The 21,739-nt window shown below is 43.1% G+C and overlaps 3 non-coding genes across 3 annotated transcripts; all 3 read left to right on the top strand.

The window, feature by feature from the left end:
- Nucleotides 1-1,922: 1,922 nt before the first annotated feature.
- On the top strand, nt 1,923-1,995 carry trnar-ccu (transfer RNA arginine (anticodon CCU)). Its single transcript has one exon. It is a non-coding gene; the product is annotated as a tRNA-Arg (tRNA).
- A 2,346-nt stretch (nt 1,996-4,341) lies between these two features.
- On the top strand, nt 4,342-4,414 carry trnar-ccu (transfer RNA arginine (anticodon CCU)). Its single transcript has one exon. It is a non-coding gene; the product is annotated as a tRNA-Arg (tRNA).
- A 3,976-nt stretch (nt 4,415-8,390) lies between these two features.
- trnar-ccu (transfer RNA arginine (anticodon CCU)) lies at nt 8,391-8,463 on the top strand. The gene has a single exon. It is a non-coding gene; the product is annotated as a tRNA-Arg (tRNA).
- Nucleotides 8,464-21,739: the final 13,276 nt, after the last annotated feature.

The following is a 21,739-nucleotide window of genomic DNA, read 5'->3' as shown; positions in this document are numbered from 1 at the left end:
TACTGTTTACACAGTATCCCAGTGGCCTAAGATACTGGACTCCTAAGCCATGGATTGTGAGTTCTAGTCTTTTCTGAAGTGGCTGCGAGCAGAGTGGCGCAGCGGAAGCGTGCTGGGCCCATAACCCAGAGGTCAATGGATCGAAACCATCCTCTGCCAAACAGTTTATTTTAAGTGCGAACAACATTTTTAAAAAATGTGTCTTTTCATGGTCATGTCTCAGTGCCATTATATATATTTTTTTACCTCTTCCAACAGTTCGTATAGGTCATACTGTTTACACAGTATCCCAGTGGCCTAAGATACTGGACTCCTAAGCCATGGATTGTGAGTTCTAGTCTTTTCTGAAGTGGCTGAGAGCAGAGTGGCGCAGCGGAAGCGTGCTGGGCCCATAACCCAGAGGTCGATGGATCGAAACCATCCTCTGCTAAACAGTTCATTTTAAGTGCGAACAACATTTTTAAAAAATGTGTCGTTTCATGGGCATGTCTCAGTGCCATTATATATATTTTTTTACCTCTTCCAACAGTTCGTATAGGTCATACTGTTTACACAGCATCCCAGTGGCCTAAGATACTGGACTCCTAAGCCAAAGATTTTGAGTTCTAGTCTTTTCTGAAGTGGCTGAGAGCAGAGTGGCGCAGCGGAAGCGTGCTGGGCCCATAACCCAGAGGTCGATGGATCGAAACCATCCTCTGCTAAACAGTTTATTTTAAGTGCGAACAACATTTTTAAAAAATGTGTCGTTTCATGGGCATGTCTCAGTGCCATTATATATATTTTTTTACCTCTTCCAACAGTTCGTATAGGTCATACTGTTTACACAGTATCCCAGTGGCCTAAGACACTAGACTCCTAAGCAATGGATTGTGAGTTCTAGTCTTTTCTGAAGCGGATGAGAGCAGAGTGGAGCAGCGGAAGCTTGCTTGGCCCATAACCCAGAGGTCGATGGATCGAAACATCCTCTGCTAAACAGTTTATTTTAAGTGCGAACAACATTTTTTAAAAATGTGTCGTTTCATGGGCATGTCTCAGTGCCATTATATATATTTTTTTAACTCTTCCAACAGTTCGTATAGGTCATACTGTTTACACAGTATCCCAGTGGCCTAAGATACTGGACTCCTAAGCCATGGATTGTGAGTTCTAGTCTTTTCTGAAGTGGCTGATAGCAGAGTGGCGCAGCGGAAGCCTGCTGGGCCCATAACCCAGAGGTCGATGGATCGAAACCATCCTCTGCTAAACAGTTTATTTTAAGTGCGAACAACATTTTTAAAAAATGTGTCGTTTCATGGGCATAATGTCTCAGTGCCATTATATATATTTTTTTACCTCTTCCAACAGTTCGTATAGGTCATACTGTTTACACAGTATCCCAGTGGCCTAAAATACTGGACTCCTAAGCCATGGATTGTGAGTTCTAGTCTTTTCTGAAGTGGCTGAGAGCAGAGTGGCGCAGCGGAAGCGTGCTGGGCCCATAACCCAGAGGTCGATGGATCGAAACCATCCTCTGCTAAACAGTTTATTTTAAGTGCGAACAACATTTTTAAAAAATGTGTCGTTTCATGGTCATGTCTCAGTGCCATTATATATATTTTTTTACCTCTTCCAACAGTTCGTATAGGTCATACTGTTTACACAGTATCCCAGTGGCCTAAGATGCTGGACTCCTAAGCCATGGATTGTGAGTTCTAGTCTTTTCTGAAGTGGCTGAGAGCAGAGTGGCGCAGCGGAAGCGTGCTGGGCCCATAACCCAGAGGTCGATGGCTCAAAAACATCCTCTGCTAATCAGATTATTATCAAAAATGAAACGCAAACAGAAATTAGAAAGCTAAATTTAATTTGCGTGTCTCAGTGCTATCCAGTACACATTGTTTTTACTTGCTTGTATCAGTTCGTACTATTTGCAAAAGGTAGACAGTGCCCCAGTGGCCTAATGGATAAGGCACTGGCCTCCTAAGCCAGGGATTGTGGGTTCAAGTCCCATCTGGGGTGGATGGAAGCAGAGTGGTGCAGCGGAAGCGTGCTGTGCCCATAACCCAGAGGTCGATGGATCGAAACCATCCTCTGCTAAACAGTTCAATGTCTCAGTGCCATTATAATTTTTTTTTTACCTCTTCCAACAGTTCGTATAGGTCATACTGTTTACACAGTATCCCAGTGGCCTAAGATACTGGACTCCTAAGCCATGGATTGTGAGTTCTAGTCTTTTCTGAAGTGGCTGAGAGCAGAGTGGCGCAGCGGAAGCGTGCTGGGCCCATAACCCAGAGGTCGATAGATCGAAACCATTCTCTGCTAAACAGTTCATTTTAAGTGCAAACAACATTTTTAAAAAATATGTCGTTTCATGGGCATAATGTCTCAGTGCCATTATAATTTTTTTTTACCTCTTCCAACAGTTCGTATAGGTCATACTGTTTACACAGTATCCCAGTGGCCTAAGATACTGGACTCCTAAGCCATGGATTGTGAGTTCTAGTCTTTTCTGAAGTGGCTGCGAGCAGAGTGGCGCAGCGGAAGCGTGCTGGGCCCATAACCCAGAGGTCGATGGATCGAAACCATTCTCTGCTAAACAGTTCATTTTAAGTGCGAACAACATTTTTAAAAAATATGTCGTTTCATGGGCATAATGTCTCAGTGCCATTATATATTTTTTTTTACCTCTTCCAACAGTTCGTATAGGTCATACTGTTTACACAGTATCCCAGTGGCCTAAGATACTGGACTCCTAAGCCATGGATTGTGAGTTCTAGTCTTTTCTGAAGTGGCTGATAGCAGAGTGGCGCAGCGGAAGCGTGCTGGGCCCATAACCCAGAGGTCGATGGATCGAAACCATCCTCTGCTAAACAGTTTATTTTAAGTGCGAACAACATTTTTAAAAAATGTGTCGTTTCATGGGCATGTCTCAGTGCCATTATATATATTTTTTTACCTCTTCCAACAGTTCGTATAGGTCATACTGTTTACACAGTATCCCAGTGGCCTAAGATACTGGACTCCTAAGCCATGGATTGTGAGTTCTAGTCTTTTCTAAAGTGGCTGCGAGCAGAGTGGCGCAGCGGAAGCGTGCTGGGCCCATAACCCAGAGGTCAATGGATCGAAACCATCCTCTGCTAAACAGTTTATTTTAAGTGCGAACAACATTTTTAAAAAATGTGTCGTTTCTTGGGCATAATGTCTCAGTGCCATTATATATATTTTTTTACCTCTTCCAACAGTTCGTATAGGTCATACTGTTTACACAGTATCCCAGTGGCCTAAGACACTGGACTCCTAAGCCATGGATTGTGAGTTCTAGTCTTTTCTGAAGTGGCTGAGAGCAGAGTGGCGCAGCGGAAGCGTGCTAGGCCCATAACCCAGAGGTCGATGGATCGAAACCATCCTCTGCTAAACAGTTTATTTTAAGTGCGAACAACATTTTTAAAAAATGTGTCGTTTCATGGTCATGTCTCAGTGCCATTATATATATTTTTTTACCTCTTCCAACAGTTCGTATAGGTCATACTGTTTACACAGTATTCCAGTGGCCTAAGATACTGGACTCCTAAGCCATGGATTGTGAGTTCTAGTCTTTTCTGAAGTGGCTGAGAGCAGAGTGGAGCAGCGGAAGCGTGCTGGGCCCATAACCCAGAGGTCGATGGATCGAAACCATTCTCTGCTAAACAGTTCATTTTAAGTGCGAACAACATTTTAAAAAAATATGTCGTTTCATGGGCATAATGTCTCAGTGCCATTATATATATTTTTTTACCTCTTCCAACAGTTCGTATAGGTCATACTGTTTACACAGTATCCCAGTGGCCTAAAATACTGGACTCCTAAGCCATGGATTGTGAGTTCTAGTCTTTTCTGAAGTGGCTGAGAGCAGAGTGGCGCAGCGGAAGCGTGCTGGGCCCATAACCCAGAGGTCGATGGATCGAAACCATCCTCTGCTAAACAGTTTATTTTAAGTGCGAACAACATTTTTAAAAAATGTGTCGTTTCATGGTCATGTCTCAGTGCCATTATATATATTTTTTTACCTCTTCCAACAGTTCGTATAGGTCATACTGTTTACACAGTATCCCAGTGGCCTAAGATGCTGGACTCCTAAGCCATGGATTGTGAGTTCTAGTCTTTTCTGAAGTGGCTGAGAGCAGAGTGGCGCAGCGGAAGCGTGCTGGGCCCATAACCCAGAGGTCGATGGCTCAAAAACATCCTCTGCTAATCAGATTATTATCAAAAATGAAACGCAAACAGAAATTAGAAAGCTAAATTTAATTTGCGTGTCTCAGTGCTATCCAGTACACATTGTTTTTACTTGCTTGTATCAGTTCGTACTATTTGCAAAAGGTAGACAGTGCCCCAGTGGCCTAATGGATAAGGCACTGGCCTCCTAAGCCAGGGATTGTGGGTTCAAGTCCCATCTGGGGTGGATGGAAGCAGAGTGGTGCAGCGGAAGCGTGCTGTGCCCATAACCCAGAGGTCGATGGATCGAAACCATCCTCTGCTAAACAGTTCAATGTCTCAGTGCCATTATAATTTTTTTTTTACCTCTTCCAACAGTTCGTATAGGTCATACTGTTTACACAGTATCCCAGTGGCCTAAGATACTGGACTCCTAAGCCATGGATTGTGAGTTCTAGTCTTTTCTGAAGTGGCTGAGAGCAGAGTGGCGCAGCGGAAGCGTGCTGGGCCCATAACCCAGAGGTCGATAGATCGAAACCATTCTCTGCTAAACAGTTCATTTTAAGTGCAAACAACATTTTTAAAAAATATGTCGTTTCATGGGCATAATGTCTCAGTGCCATTATAATTTTTTTTTACCTCTTCCAACAGTTCGTATAGGTCATACTGTTTACACAGTATCCCAGTGGCCTAAGATACTGGACTCCTAAGCCATGGATTGTGAGTTCTAGTCTTTTCTGAAGTGGCTGCGAGCAGAGTGGCGCAGCGGAAGCGTGCTGGGCCCATAACCCAGAGGTCGATGGATCGAAACCATTCTCTGCTAAACAGTTCATTTTAAGTGCGAACAACATTTTTAAAAAATATGTCGTTTCATGGGCATAATGTCTCAGTGCCATTATATATTTTTTTTTACCTCTTCCAACAGTTCGTATAGGTCATACTGTTTACACAGTATCCCAGTGGCCTAAGATACTGGACTCCTAAGCCATGGATTGTGAGTTCTAGTCTTTTCTGAAGTGGCTGATAGCAGAGTGGCGCAGCGGAAGCGTGCTGGGCCCATAACCCAGAGGTCGATGGATCGAAACCATCCTCTGCTAAACAGTTTATTTTAAGTGCGAACAACATTTTTAAAAAATGTGTCGTTTCATGGGCATGTCTCAGTGCCATTATATATATTTTTTTACCTCTTCCAACAGTTCGTATAGGTCATACTGTTTACACAGTATCCCAGTGGCCTAAGATACTGGACTCCTAAGCCATGGATTGTGAGTTCTAGTCTTTTCTAAAGTGGCTGCGAGCAGAGTGGCGCAGCGGAAGCGTGCTGGGCCCATAACCCAGAGGTCAATGGATCGAAACCATCCTCTGCTAAACAGTTTATTTTAAGTGCGAACAACATTTTTAAAAAATGTGTCGTTTCTTGGGCATAATGTCTCAGTGCCATTATATATATTTTTTTACCTCTTCCAACAGTTCGTATAGGTCATACTGTTTACACAGTATCCCAGTGGCCTAAGACACTGGACTCCTAAGCCATGGATTGTGAGTTCTAGTCTTTTCTGAAGTGGCTGAGAGCAGAGTGGCGCAGCGGAAGCGTGCTAGGCCCATAACCCAGAGGTCGATGGATCGAAACCATCCTCTGCTAAACAGTTTATTTTAAGTGCGAACAACATTTTTAAAAAATGTGTCGTTTCATGGTCATGTCTCAGTGCCATTATATATATTTTTTTACCTCTTCCAACAGTTCGTATAGGTCATACTGTTTACACAGTATTCCAGTGGCCTAAGATACTGGACTCCTAAGCCATGGATTGTGAGTTCTAGTCTTTTCTGAAGTGGCTGAGAGCAGAGTGGAGCAGCGGAAGCGTGCTGGGCCCATAACCCAGAGGTCGATGGATCGAAACCATTCTCTGCTAAACAGTTCATTTTAAGTGCGAACAACATTTTAAAAAAATATGTCGTTTCATGGGCATAATGTCTCAGTGCCATTATATATATTTTTTTACCTCTTCCAACAGTTCGTATAGGTCATACTGTTTACACAGTATCCCAGTGGCCTAAGATACTGGACTCCTAAGCCATGGATTGTGAGTTCTAGTCTTTTCTGAAGTGGCTGATAGCAGAGTGGCGCAGCGGAAGCGTGCTGGGCCCATAACCCAGAGGTCGATGGATCGAAACCATCCTCTGCTAAACAGTTTATTTTAAGTGCGAACAACATTTTTAAAAAATGTGTCGTTTCATGGGCATGTCTCAGTGCCATTATATATATTTTTTTACCTCTTCCAACAGTTCGTATAGGTCATACTGTTTACACAGTATCCCAGTGGCCTAAGATACTGGACTCCTAAGCCATGGATTGTGAGTTCTAGTCTTTTCTGAAGTGGCTGATAGCAGAGTGGCGCAGCGGAAGCGTGCTGGGCCCATAACCCAGAGGTCGATGGATCGAAACCATCCTCTGCTAAACAGTTTATTTTAAGTGCAACAACATTTTTATAAAATGTGTCGTTTCATGGTCATGTCTCAGTGCCATTATATATATTTTTTTACCTCTTCCAACAGTTCGTATAGGTCATACTGTTTACACAGTATTCCAGTGGCCTAAGATACTGGACTCCTAAGCCATGGATTGTGAGTTCTAGTCTTTTCTGAAGTGGCTGAGAGCAGAGTGGAGCAGCGGAAGCGTGCTGGGCCCATAACCCAGAGGTCGATGGATCGAAACCATTCTCTGCTAAACAGTTCATTTTAAGTGCGAACAACATTTAAAAAAAATATGTCGTTTCATGGGCATAATGTCTCAGTGCCATTATATATATTTTTTTACCTCTTCCAACAGTTCGTATAGGTCATACTGTTTACACAGTATCCCAGTGGCCTAAGATACTGGACTCCTAAGCCATGGATTGTGAGTTCTAGTCTTTTCTGAAGTGGCTGATAGCAGAGTGGCGCAGCGGAAGCGTGCTGGGCCCATAACCCAGAGGTCGATGGATCGAAACCATCCTCTGCTAAACAGTTTATTTTAAGTGCGAACAACATTTTTAAAAAATGTGTCGTTTCATGGGCATGTCTCAGTGCCATTATATATATTTTTTTACCTCTTCCAACAGTTCGTATAGGTCATACTGTTTACACAGTATCCCAGTGGCCTAAGATACTGGACTCCTAAGCCATGGATTGTGAGTTCTAGTCTTTTCTGAAGTGGCTGATAGCAGAGTGGCGCAGCGGAAGCGTGCTGGGCCCATAACCCAGAGGTCGATGGATCGAAACCATCCTCTGCTAAACAGTTTATTTTAAGTGCAACAACATTTTTATAAAATGTGTCGTTTCATGGGCATGTCTCAGTGCCATTATATATATTTTTTTACCTCTTCCAACAGTTCGTATAGGTCATACTGTTTACACAGTATCCCAGTGGCCTAAGATACTGGACTCCTAAGCCATGGATTGTGAGTTCTAGTCTTTTCTGAAGTGGCTGCGAGCAGAGTGGCGCAGCGGAAGCGTGCTGGGCCCATAACCCAGAGGTCAATGGATCGAAACCATCCTCTGCTAAACAGTTTATTTTAAGTGCGAACAACATTTTTAAAAAATGTGTCGTTTCATGGGCATAATGTCTCAGTGCCATTATATATATTTTTTTACCTCTTCCAACAGTTCGTATAGGTCATACTGTTTACACAGTATCCCAGTGGCCTAAGATACTGGACTCCTAAGCCATGGATTGTGAGTTCTAGTCTTTTCTGAAGTGGCTGAGAGCAGAGTGGCGCAGCGGAAGCGTGCTGGGCCCATAACCCAGAGGTCGATGGATCGAAACCATCCTCTGCTAAACAGTTTATTTTAAGTGCGAACAACATTTTTAAAAAATGTGTCGTTTCATGGTCATGTCTCAGTGCCATTATATATATTTTTTTACCTCTTCCAACAGTTCGTATAGGTCATACTGTTTACACAGTATCCCAGTGGCCTAAGATGCTGGACTCCTAAGCCATGGATTGTGAGTTCTAGTCTTTTCTGAAGTGGCTGAGAGCAGAGTGGCGCAGCGGAAGCGTGCTGGGCCCATAACCCAGAGGTCGATGGCTCAAAAACATCCTCTGCTAATCAGATTATTATCAAAAATGAAACGCAAACAGAAATTAGAAAGCTAAATTTAATTTGCGTGTCTCAGTGCTATCCAGTACACATTGTTTTTACTTGCTTGTATCAGTTCGTACTATTTGCAAAAGGTAGACAGTGCCCCAGTGGCCTAATGGATAAGGCACTGGCCTCCTAAGCCAGGGATTGTGGGTTCAAGTCCCATCTGGGGTGGATGGAAGCAGAGTGGTGCAGCGGAAGCGTGCTGTGCCCATAACCCAGAGGTCGATGGATCGAAACCATTCTCTGCTAAACAGTTCATTTTAAGTGCGAACAACATTTTTAAAAAATATGTCGTTTCATGGGCATAATGTCTCAGTGCCATTATATATTTTTTTTTACCTCTTCCAACAGTTCGTATAGGTCATACTGTTTACACAGTATCCCAGTGGCCTAAGATACTGGACTCCTAAGCCATGGATTGTGAGTTCTAGTCTTTTCTGAAGTGGCTGCGAGCAGAGTGGCGCAGCGGAAGCGTGCTGGGCCCATAACCCAGAGGTCGATGGATCGAAACCATTCTCTGCTAAACAGTTCATTTTAAGTGCGAACAACATTTTTAAAAAATATGTCGTTTCATGGGCATAATGTCTCAGTGCCATTATATATTTTTTTTTACCTCTTCCAACAGTTCGTATAGGTCATACTGTTTACACAGTATCCCAGTGGCCTAAGATACTGGACTCCTAAGCCATGGATTGTGAGTTCTAGTCTTTTCTGAAGTGGCTGATAGCAGAGTGGCGCAGCGGAAGCGTGCTGGGCCCATAACCCAGAGGTCGATGGATCGAAACCATCCTCTGCTAAACAGTTTATTTTAAGTGCGAACAACATTTTAAAAAAATGTGTCGTTTCATGGGCATGTCTCAGTGCCATTATATATATTTTTTTACCTCTTCCAACAGTTCGTATAGGTCATACTGTTTACACAGTATCCCAGTGGCCTAAGATACTGGACTCCTAAGCCATGGATTGTGAGTTCTAGTCTTTTCTAAAGTGGCTGCGAGCAGAGTGGCGCAGCGGAAGCGTGCTGGGCCCATAACCCAGAGGTCAATGGATCGAAACCATCCTCTGCTAAACAGTTTATTTTAAGTGCGAACAACATTTTTAAAAAATGTGTCGTTTCTTGGGCATAATGTCTCAGTGCCATTATATATATTTTTTTACCTCTTCCAACAGTTCGTATAGGTCATACTGTTTACACAGTATCCCAGTGGCCTAAGACACTGGACTCCTAAGCCATGGATTGTGAGTTCTAGTCTTTTCTGAAGTGGCTGAGAGCAGAGTGGCGCAGCGGAAGCGTGCTAGGCCCATAACCCAGAGGTCGATGGATCGAAACCATCCTCTGCTAAACAGTTTATTTTAAGTGCGAACAACATTTTTAAAAAATGTGTCGTTTCATGGTCATGTCTCAGTGCCATTATATATATTTTTTTACCTCTTCCAACAGTTCGTATAGGTCATACTGTTTACACAGTATTCCAGTGGCCTAAGATACTGGACTCCTAAGCCATGGATTGTGAGTTCTAGTCTTTTCTGAAGTGGCTGAGAGCAGAGTGGAGCAGCGGAAGCGTGCTGGGCCCATAACCCAGAGGTCGATGGATCGAAACCATTCTCTGCTAAACAGTTCATTTTAAGTGCGAACAACATTTTAAAAAAATATGTCGTTTCATGGGCATAATGTCTCAGTGCCATTATATATATTTTTTTACCTCTTCCAACAGTTCGTATAGGTCATACTGTTTACACAGTATCCCAGTGGCCTAAGATACTGGACTCCTAAGCCATGGATTGTGAGTTCTAGTCTTTTCTGAAGTGGCTGATAGCAGAGTGGCGCAGCGGAAGCGTGCTGGGCCCATAACCCAGAGGTCGATGGATCGAAACCATCCTCTGCTAAACAGTTTATTTTAAGTGCGAACAACATTTTTAAAAAATGTGTCGTTTCATGGGCATGTCTCAGTGCCATTATATATATTTTTTTACCTCTTCCAACAGTTCGTATAGGTCATACTGTTTACACAGTATCCCAGTGGCCTAAGATACTGGACTCCTAAGCCATGGATTGTGAGTTCTAGTCTTTTCTGAAGTGGCTGCGAGCAGAGTGGCGCAGCGGAAGCGTGCTGGGTCCATAACCCAGAGGTCAATGGATCGAAACCATCCTCTGCTAAACAGTTTATTTTAAGTGCGAACAACATTTTTAAAAAATTTGTCGTTTCATGGGCATAATGTCTCAGTGCCATTATATATATTTTTTTACCTCTTCCAACAGTTCGTATAGGTCATACTGTTTACACAGTATCCCAGTGGCCTAAGACACTGGACTCCTAAGCCATGGATTGTGAGTTCTAGTCTTTTCTGAAGTGGCTGATAGCAGAGTGGCGCAGCGGAAGCGTGCTGGGCCCATAACCCAGAGGTCGATGGATCGAAACCATCCTCTGCTAAACAGTTTATTTTAAGTGCGAACAACATTTTAAAAAAATGTGTCGTTTCATGGGCATGTCTCAGTGCCATTATATATATTTTTTTACCTCTTCCAACAGTTCGTATAGGTCATACTGTTTACACAGTATCCCAGTGGCCTAAGATACTGGACTCCTAAGCCATGGATTGTGAGTTCTAGTCTTTTCTAAAGTGGCTGCGAGCAGAGTGGCGCAGCGGAAGCGTGCTGGGCCCATAACCCAGAGGTCAATGGATCGAAACCATCCTCTGCTAAACAGTTTATTTTAAGTGCGAACAACATTTTTAAAAAATGTGTCGTTTCTTGGGCATAATGTCTCAGTGCCATTATATATATTTTTTTACCTCTTCCAACAGTTCGTATAGGTCATACTGTTTACACAGTATCCCAGTGGCCTAAGACACTGGACTCCTAAGCCATGGATTGTGAGTTCTAGTCTTTTCTGAAGTGGCTGAGAGCAGAGTGGCGCAGCGGAAGCGTGCTAGGCCCATAACCCAGAGGTCGATGGATCGAAACCATCCTCTGCTAAACAGTTTATTTTAAGTGCGAACAACATTTTTAAAAAATGTGTCGTTTCATGGTCATGTCTCAGTGCCATTATATATATTTTTTTACCTCTTCCAACAGTTCGTATAGGTCATACTGTTTACACAGTATTCCAGTGGCCTAAGATACTGGACTCCTAAGCCATGGATTGTGAGTTCTAGTCTTTTCTGAAGTGGCTGAGAGCAGAGTGGAGCAGCGGAAGCGTGCTGGGCCCATAACCCAGAGGTCGATGGATCGAAACCATTCTCTGCTAAACAGTTCATTTTAAGTGCGAACAACATTTTTAAAAAATGTGTCGTTTCATGGGCATGTCTCAGTGCCATTATATATATTTTTTTACCTCTTCCAACAGTTCGTATAGGTCATACTGTTTACACAGTATCCCAGTGGCCTAAGATACTGGACTCCTAAGCCATGGATTGTGAGTTCTAGTCTTTTCTGAAGTGGCTGCGAGCAGAGTGGCGCAGCGGAAGCGTGCTGGGTCCATAACCCAGAGGTCAATGGATCGAAACCATCCTCTGCTAAACAGTTTATTTTAAGTGCGAACAACATTTTTAAAAAATTTGTCGTTTCATGGGCATAATGTCTCAGTGCCATTATATATATTTTTTTACCTCTTCCAACAGTTCGTATAGGTCATACTGTTTACACAGTATCCCAGTGGCCTAAGACACTGGACTCCTAAGCCATGGATTGTGAGTTCTAGTCTTTTCTGAAGTGGCTGATAGCAGAGTGGCGCAGCGGAAGCGTGCTGGGCCCATAACCCAGAGGTCGATGGATCGAAACCATCCTCTGCTAAACAGTTTATTTTAAGTGCGAACAACATTTTAAAAAAATGTGTCGTTTCATGGGCATGTCTCAGTGCCATTATATATATTTTTTTACCTCTTCCAACAGTTCGTATAGGTCATACTGTTTACACAGTATCCCAGTGGCCTAAGATACTGGACTCCTAAGCCATGGATTGTGAGTTCTAGTCTTTTCTAAAGTGGCTGCGAGCAGAGTGGCGCAGCGGAAGCGTGCTGGGCCCATAACCCAGAGGTCAATGGATCGAAACCATCCTCTGCTAAACAGTTTATTTTAAGTGCGAACAACATTTTTAAAAAATGTGTCGTTTCTTGGGCATAATGTCTCAGTGCCATTATATATATTTTTTTACCTCTTCCAACAGTTCGTATAGGTCATACTGTTTACACAGTATCCCAGTGGCCTAAGACACTGGACTCCTAAGCCATGGATTGTGAGTTCTAGTCTTTTCTGAAGTGGCTGAGAGCAGAGTGGCGCAGCGGAAGCGTGCTAGGCCCATAACCCAGAGGTCGATGGATCGAAACCATCCTCTGCTAAACAGTTTATTTTAAGTGCGAACAACATTTTTAAAAAATGTGTCGTTTCATGGTCATGTCTCAGTGCCATTATATATATTTTTTTACCTCTTCCAACAGTTCGTATAGGTCATACTGTTTACACAGTATTCCAGTGGCCTAAGATACTGGACTCCTAAGCCATGGATTGTGAGTTCTAGTCTTTTCTGAAGTGGCTGAGAGCAGAGTGGAGCAGCGGAAGCGTGCTGGGCCCATAACCCAGAGGTCGATGGATCGAAACCATTCTCTGCTAAACAGTTCATTTTAAGTGCGAACAACATTTTAAAAAAATATGTCGTTTCATGGGCATAATGTCTCAGTGCCATTATATATATTTTTTTACCTCTTCCAACAGTTCGTATAGGTCATACTGTTTACACAGTATCCCAGTGGCCTAAGATACTGGACTCCTAAGCCATGGATTGTGAGTTCTAGTCTTTTCTGAAGTGGCTGATAGCAGAGTGGCGCAGCGGAAGCGTGCTGGGCCCATAACCCAGAGGTCGATGGATCGAAACCATCCTCTGCTAAACAGTTTATTTTAAGTGCGAACAACATTTTTAAAAAATGTGTCGTTTCATGGGCATGTCTCAGTGCCATTATATATATTTTTTTACCTCTTCCAACAGTTCGTATAGGTCATACTGTTTACACAGTATCCCAGTGGCCTAAGATACTGGACTCCTAAGCCATGGATTGTGAGTTCTAGTCTTTTCTGAAGTGGCTGCGAGCAGAGTGGCGCAGCGGAAGCGTGCTGGGCCCATAACCCAGAGGTCAATGGATCGAAACCATCCTCTGCTAAACAGTTTATTTTAAGTGCGAACAACATTTTTAAAAAATTTGTCGTTTCATGGGCATAATGTCTCAGTGCCATTATATATTTTTTTTTACCTCTTCCAACAGTTCGTATAGGTCATACTGTTTACACAGTATCCCAGTGGCCTAAGACACTGGACTCCTAAGCCATGGATTGTGAGTTCTAGTCTTTTCTGAAGTGGCTGAGAGCAGAGTGGCGCAGCGGAAGCGTGCTGGGCCCATAACCCAGAGGTCGATGGATCGAAACCATCCTCTGCTAAACAGTTTATTTTAAGTGCGAACAACATTTTTAAAAAATGTGTCGTTTCATGGTCATGTCTCAGTGCCATTATATATATTTTTTTACCTCTTCCAACAGTTCGTATAGGTCATACTGTTTACACAGTATCCCAGTGGCCTAAGATACTGGACTCCTAAGCCATGGATTGTGAGTTCTAGTCTTTTCTGAAGTGGCTGAGAGCAGAGTGGCGCAGCGGAAGCGTGCTGGGCCCATAACCCAGAGGTCGATGGATCGAAACCATTCTCTGCTAAACAGTTCATTTTAAGTGCGAACAACATTTTTAAAAAATGTGTCGTTTCATGGGCATAATGTCTCAGTGCCATTATATATATTTTTTTACCTCTTCCAACAGTTCGTATAGGTCATACTGTTTACACAGTATCCCAGTGGCCTAAGACACTAGACTCCTAAGCAATGGATTGTGAGTTCTAGTCTTTTCTGAAGCGGATGAGAGCAGAGTGGCGCAGCGGAAGCGTGCTGGGCCCATAACCCAGAGGTCGATGGATCGAAACATCCTCTGCTAAACAGTTTATTTTAAGTGCGAACAACATTTTTAAAAAATGTGTCGTTTCATGGGCATGTCTCAGTGCCATTATATATATTTTTTTACCTCTTCCAACAGTTCGTATAGGTCATACTGTTTACACAGTATCCCAGTGGCCTAAGACACTAGACTCCTAAGCAATGGATTGTGAGTTCTAGTCTTTTCTGAAGCGGATGAGAGCAGAGTGGCGCAGCGGAAGCGTGCTGGGCCCATAACCCAGAGGTCGATGGATCGAAACATCCTCTGCTAAACAGTTTATTTTAAGTGCGAACAACATTTTTAAAAAATGTGTCTTTTCATGGTCATGTCTCAGTGCCATTATATATATTTTTTTACCTCTTCCAACAGTTCGTATAGGTCATACTGTTTACACAGTATCCCAGTGGCCTAAGATACTGGACTCCTAAGCCATGGATTGTGAGTTCTAGTCTTTTCTGAAGTGGCTGAGAGCAGAGTGGCGCAGCGGAAGCGTGCTGGGCCCATAACCCAGAGGTCGATGGATCGAAACCATTCTCTGCTAAACAGTTCATTTTAAGTGCGAACAACATTTTTAAAAAATATGTCGTTTCATGGGCATAATGTCTCAGTGCCATTATAATTTTTTTTTACCTCTTCCAACAGTTCGTATAGGTCATACTGTTTACACAGTAGCCCAGTGGCCTAAGATACTGGACTCCTAAGCCATGGATTGTGAGTTCTAGTCTTTTCTGAAGTGGCTGAGAGCAGAGTGGCGCAGCGGAAGCGTGCTGGGCCCATAACCCAGAGGTCGATGGATCGAAACCATTCTCTGCTAAACAGTTCATTTTAAGTGCGAACAACATTTTAAAAAAATATGTCGTTTCATGGGCATAATGTCTCAGTGCCATTATATATATTTTTTTACCTCTTCCAACAGTTCGTATAGGTCATACTGTTTACACAGTATCCCAGTGGCCTAAGATACTGGACTCCTAAGCCATGGATTGTGAGTTCTAGTCTTTTCTGAAGTGGCTGATAGCAGAGAGGCGCAGCGGAAGCGTGCTGGGCCCATAACCCAGAGGTCGATGGATCGAAACCATCCTCTGCTAAACAGTTTATTTTAAGTGCGAACAACATTTTTAAAAAATGTGTCGTTTCATGGGCATGTCTCAGTGCCATTATATATATTTTTTTACCTCTTCCAACAGTTCGTATAGGTCATACTGTTTACACAGTATCCCAGTGGCCTAAGACACTAGACTCCTAAGCAATGGATTGTGAGTTCTAGTCTTTTCTGAAGCGGATGAGAGCAGAGTGGCGCAGCGGAAGCGTGCTGGGCCCATAACCCAGAGGTCGATGGATCGAAACCATCCTCTGCTAAACAGTTCAATGTCTCAGTGCCATTATAATTTTTTTTTTACCTCTTCCAACAGTTCGTATAGGTCATACTGTTTACACAGTATCCCAGTGGCCTAAGATACTGGACTCCTAAGCCATGGATTGTGAGTTCTAGTCTTTTCTGAAGTGGCTGAGAGCAGAGTGGCGCAGCGGAAGCGTGCTGGGCCCATAACCCAGAGGTCGATGGATCGAAACCATTCTCTGCTAAACAGTTCATTTTAAGTGCAAACAACATTTTTAAAAAATATGTCGTTTCATGGGCATAATGTCTCAGTGCCATTATAATTTTTTTTTACCTCTTCCAACAGTTCGTATAGGTCATACTGTTTACACAGTATCCCAGTGGCCTAAGATACTGGACTCCTAAGCCATGGATTGTGAGTTCTAGTCTTTTCTGAAGTGGCTGCGAGCAGAGTGGCGCAGCGGAAGCGTGCTGGGCCCATAACCCAGAGGTCGATGGATCGAAACCATTCTCTGCTAAACAGTTCATTTTAAGTGCGAACAACATTTTTAAAAAATATGTCGTTTCATGGGCATAATGTCTCAGTGCCATTATATATTTTTTTTTACCTCTTCCAACAGTTCGTATAGGTCATACTGTTTACACAGTATCCCAGTGGCCTAAGATACTGGACTCCTAAGCCATGGATTGTGAGTTCTAGTCTTTTCTGAAGTGGCTGATAGCAGAGTGGCGCAGCGGAAGCGTGCTGGGCCCATAACCCAGAGGTCGATGGATCGAAACCATCCTCTGCTAAACAGTTTATTTTAAGTGCGAACAACATTTTTAAAAAATGTGTCGTTTCATGGGCATGTCTCAGTGCCATTATATATTTTTTTTTACCTCTTCCAACAGTTCGTATAGGTCATACTGTTTACACAGTATCCCAGTGGCCTAAGATACTGGACTCCTAAGCCATGGATTGTGAGTTCTAGTCTTTTCTAAAGTGGCTGCGAGCAGAGTGGCGCAGCGGAAGCGTGCTGGGCCCATAACCCAGAGGTCAATGGATCGAAACCATCCTCTGCTAAACAGTTTATTTTAAGTGCGAACAACATTTTTAAAAAATGTGTCGTTTCTTGGGCATAATGTCTCAGTGCCATTATATATATTTTTTTACCTCTTCCAACAGTTCGTATAGGTCATACTGTTTACACAGTATCCCAGTGGCCTAAGACACTGGACTCCTAAGCCATGGATTGTGAGTTCTAGTCTTTTCTGAAGTGGCTGATAGCAGAGTGGCGCAGCGGAAGCGTGCTGGGCCCATAACCCAGAGGTCGATGGATCGAAACCATCCTCTGCTAAACAGTTTATTTTAAGTGCGAACAACATTTTTAAAAAATGTGTCGTTTCATGGGCATGTCTCAGTGCCATTATATATATTTTTTTACCTCTTCCAACAGTTCGTATAGGTCATACTGTTTACACAGTATCCCAGTGGCCTAAGATACTGGACTCCTAAGCCATGGATTGTGAGTTCTAGTCTTTTCTGAAGTGGCTGCGAGCAGAGTGGCGCAGCGGAAGCGTGCTGGGCCCATAACCCAGAGGTCAATGGATCGAAACCATCCTCTGCTAAACAGTTTATTTTAAGTGCGAACAACATTTTTAAAAAATTTGTCGTTTCATGGGCATAATGTCTCAGTGCCATTATATATATTTTTTTACCTCTTCCAACAGTTCGTATAGGTCATACTGTTTACACAGTATCCCAGTGGCCTAAGACACTGGACTCCTAAGCCATGGATTGTGAGTTCTAGTCTTTTCTGAAGTGGCTGAGAGCAGAGTGGCGCAGCGGAAGCGTGCTGGGCCCATAACCCAGAGGTCGATGGATCGAAACCATCCTCTGCTAAACAGTTTATTTTAAGTGCGAACAACATTTTTAAAAAATGTGTCGTTTCATGGTCATGTCTCAGTGCCATTATATATATTTTTTTACCTCTTCCAACAGTTCGTATAGGTCATACTGTTTACACAGTATCCCAGTGGCCTAAGATACTGGACTCCTAAGCCATGGATTGTGAGTTCTAGTCTTTTCTGAAGTGGCTGAGAGCAGAGTGGCGCAGCGGAAGCGTGCTGGGCCCATAACCCAGAGGTCGATGGATCGAAACCATTCTCTGCTAAACAGTTCATTTTAAGTGCGAACAACATTTTTAAAAAATGTGTCGTTTCATGGGCATAATGTCTCAGTGCCATTATATATATTTTTTTACCTCTTCCAACAGTTCGTATAGGTCATACTGTTTACACAGTATCCCAGTGGCCTAAGACACTAGACTCCTAAGCAATGGATTGTGAGTTCTAGTCTTTTCTGAAGCGGATGAGAGCAGAGTGGCGCAGCGGAAGCGTGCTGGGCCCATAACCCAGAGGTCGATGGATCGAAACATCCTCTGCTAAACAGTTTATTTTAAGTGCGAACAACATTTTTAAAAAATGTGTCGTTTCATGGTCATGTCTCAGTGCCATTATATATATTTTTTTACCTCTTCCAACAGTTCGTATAGGTCATACTGTTTACACAGTATCCCAGTGGCCTAAGATACTGGACTCCTAAGCCATGGATTGTGAGTTCTAGTCTTTTCTGAAGTGGCTGAGAGCAGAGTGGCGCAGCGGAAGCGTGCTGGGCCCATAACCCAGAGGTCGATGGATCGAAACCATTCTCTGCTAAACAGTTCATTTTAAGTGCGAACAACATTTTTAAAAAATATGTCGTTTCATGGGCATAATGTCTCAGTGCCATTATAATTTTTTTTTACCTCTTCCAACAGTTCGTATAGGTCATACTGTTTACACAGTAGCCCAGTGGCCTAAGATACTGGACTCCTAAGCCATGGATTGTGAGTTCTAGTCTTTTCTGAAGTGGCTGAGAGCAGAGTGGCGCAGCGGAAGCGTGCTGGGCCCATAACCCAGAGGTCGATGGATCGAAACCATTCTCTGCTAAACAGTTCATTTTAAGTGCGAACAACATTTTAAAAAAATATGTCGTTTCATGGGCATAATGTCTCAGTGCCATTATATATATTTTTTTACCTCTTCCAACAGTTCGTATAGGTCATACTGTTTACACAGTATCCCAGTGGCCTAAGATACTGGACTCCTAAGCCATGGATTGTGAGTTCTAGTCTTTTCTGAAGTGGCTGATAGCAGAGAGGCGCAGCGGAAGCGTGCTGGGCCCATAACCCAGAGGTCGATGGATCGAAACCATCCTCTGCTAAACAGTTCATTTTAAGTGCGAACAACATTTTTAAAAAATGTGTCGTTTCATGGACATAATGTCTCAGTGCCATTATAATTTTTTTTTTACCTCTTCCAACAGTTCGTATAGGTCATACTGTTTACACAGTATCCCAGTGGCCTAAGATACTGGACTCCTAAGCCATGGATTATGAGTTCTAGTCTTTTCTGAAGTGGCTGCGAGCAGAGTGGCGCAGCGGAAGCGTGCTGGGCCCATAACCCAGAGGTCAATGGATCGAAACCAACCTCTGCTAAACAGTTCATTTTAAGTGCGAACAACATTTTTAAAAAATGTGTCGTTTCATGGGCATGTCTCAGTGCCATTATATATATTTTTTTACCTCTTCCAACAGTTCGTATAGGTCATACTGTTTACACAGTATCCCAGTGGCCTAAGATACTGGACTCCTAAGCCAAAGATTTTGAGTTCTAGTCTTTTCTGAAGTGGCTGCGAGCAGAGTGGCGCAGCGGAAGCGTGCTGGGCCCATAACCCAGAGGTCGATGGATCGAAACCATTCTCTGCTAAACAGTTCATTTTAAGTGCGAACAACATTTTTTAAAAATATGTCGTTTCATGGGCATAATGTCTCAGTGCCATTATATATTTTTTTTTACCTCTTCCAACAGTTCGTATAGGTCATACTGTTTACACAGTATCCCAGTGGCCTAAGATACTGGACTCCTAAGCCATGGATTGTGAGTTCTAGTCTTTTCTGAAGTGGCTGATAGCAGAGTGGCGCAGCGGAAGCGTGCTGGGCCCATAACCCAGAGGTCGATGGATCGAAACCATCCTCTGCTAAACAGTTTATTTTAAGTGCGAACAACATTTTTAAAAAATGTGTCGTTTCATGGGCATGTCTCAGTGCCATTATATATATTTTTTTACCTCTTCCAACAGTTCGTATAGGTCATACTGTTTACACAGTATCCCAGTGGCCTAAGACACTAGACTCCTAAGCAATGGATTGTGAGTTCTAGTCTTTTCTGAAGTGGCTGAGAGCAGAGTGGCGCAGCGGAAGCGTGCTGGGCCCATAACCCAGAGGTCGATGGATCGAAACCATCCTCTGCTAAACAGTTTATTTTAAGTGCGAACAACATTTTTTAAAAATGTGTCGTTTCATGGGCATGTCTCAGTGCCATTATATATATTTTTTTTACCTCTTCCAACAGTTCGTATAGGTCATACTGTTTACACAGTATCCCAGTGGCCTAAGATACTGGACTCCTAAGCCATGGATTGTGAGTTCTAGTCTTTTCTGAAGTGGCTGCGAGCAGAGTGGCGCAGCGGAAGCGTGCTGGGCCCATAACCCAGAGGTCAATGGATCGAAACCATTCTCTGCTAAACAGTTCATTTTAAGTGCGAACAACATTTTTAAAAAATATGTTGTTTCATGGGCATAATGTCTCAGTGCCATTATAATTTTTTTTTACCTCTTCCAACAGTTCGTATAGGTCATACTGTTTACACAGTATCCCAGTGGCCTAAGATACTGGACTCCTAAGCCATGGATTGTGAGTTCTAGTCTTTTCTGAAGTGGCTGAGAGCAGAGTGGCGCAGCGGAAGCGTGCTGGGCCCATAACCCAGAGGTCGATGGATCGAAACCATTCTCTGCTAAACAGTTCATTTTAAGTGCGAACAACATTTTTAAAAAATATGTCGTTTCATGGGCATAATGTCTCAGTGCCATTATATTTTTTTTTTTACCTCTTCCAACAGTTCGTATAGGTCATACTGTTTACACAGTATCCCAGTGGCCTAAGATACTGGACTCCTAAGCCATGGATTGTGAGTTCTAGTCTTTTCTGAAGTGGCTGATAGCAGAGTGGCGCAGCGGAAGCGTGCTGGGCCCATAACCCAGAGGTCGATGGATCGAAACCATCCTCTGCTAAACAGTTTATTTTAAGTGCGAACAACATTTTTAAAAAATGTGTCGTTTCATGGGCATGTCTCAGTGCCATTATATATATTTTTTTACCTCTTCCAACAGTTCGTATAGGTCATACTGTTTACACAGTATCCCAGTGGCCTAAGACACTAGACTCCTAAGCAATGGATTGTGAGTTCTAGTCTTTTCTGAAGCGGATGAGAGCAGAGTGGCGCAGCGGAAGCGTGCTGGGCCCATAACCCAGAGGTCGATGGATCGAAACATCCTCTGCTAAACAGTTTATTTTAAGTGCGAACAACATTTTTTAAAAATGTGTCGTTTCATGGGCATGTCTCAGTGCCATTATATATATTTTTTTACCTCTTCCAACAGTTCGTATAGGTCATACTGTTTACACAGTATCCCAGTGGCCTAAGATACTGGACTCCTAAGCCATGGATTGTGAGTTCTAGTCTTTTCTGAAGTGGCTGCGAGCAGAGTGGCGCAGCGGAAGCGTGCTGGGCCCATAACCCAGAGGTCGATGGATCGAAACCATTCTCTGCTAAACAGTTCATTTTAAGTGCGAACAACATTTTTAAAAAATGTGTCGTTTCATGGGCATGTCTCAGTGCCATTATATATATTTTTTTACCTCTTCCAACAGTTCGTATAGGTCATACTGTTTACACAGTATCCCAGTGGCCTAAGATACTGGACTCCTAAGCCAAAGATTTTGAGTTCTAGTCTTTTCTGAAGTGGCTGAGAGCAGAGTGGCGCAGCGGAAGCGTGCTGGGCCCATAACCCAGAGGTCGATGGATCGAAACCATCCTCTGCTAAATCGTTCATTTTAAGTGCGAACAACATTTTTAAAAAATGTGTCGTTTCATGGGCATGTCTCAGTGCCATTATATATATTTTTTTACCTCTTCCAACAGTTCGTATAGGTCATACTGTTTACACAGTATCCCAGTGGCCTAAGATACTGGACTCCTAAGCCAAAGATTTTG

The sequence above is a fragment of the Oncorhynchus clarkii genome, unplaced genomic scaffold (assembly GCF_045791955.1).
Source record: "Oncorhynchus clarkii lewisi isolate Uvic-CL-2024 unplaced genomic scaffold, UVic_Ocla_1.0 unplaced_contig_1723_pilon_pilon, whole genome shotgun sequence".
Lineage (NCBI taxonomy): Eukaryota > Metazoa > Chordata > Actinopteri > Salmoniformes > Salmonidae > Oncorhynchus > Oncorhynchus clarkii.
Note: the sequence above shows the minus strand (reverse complement) of the source record. Positions and strands in the feature narration are given on the sequence as shown.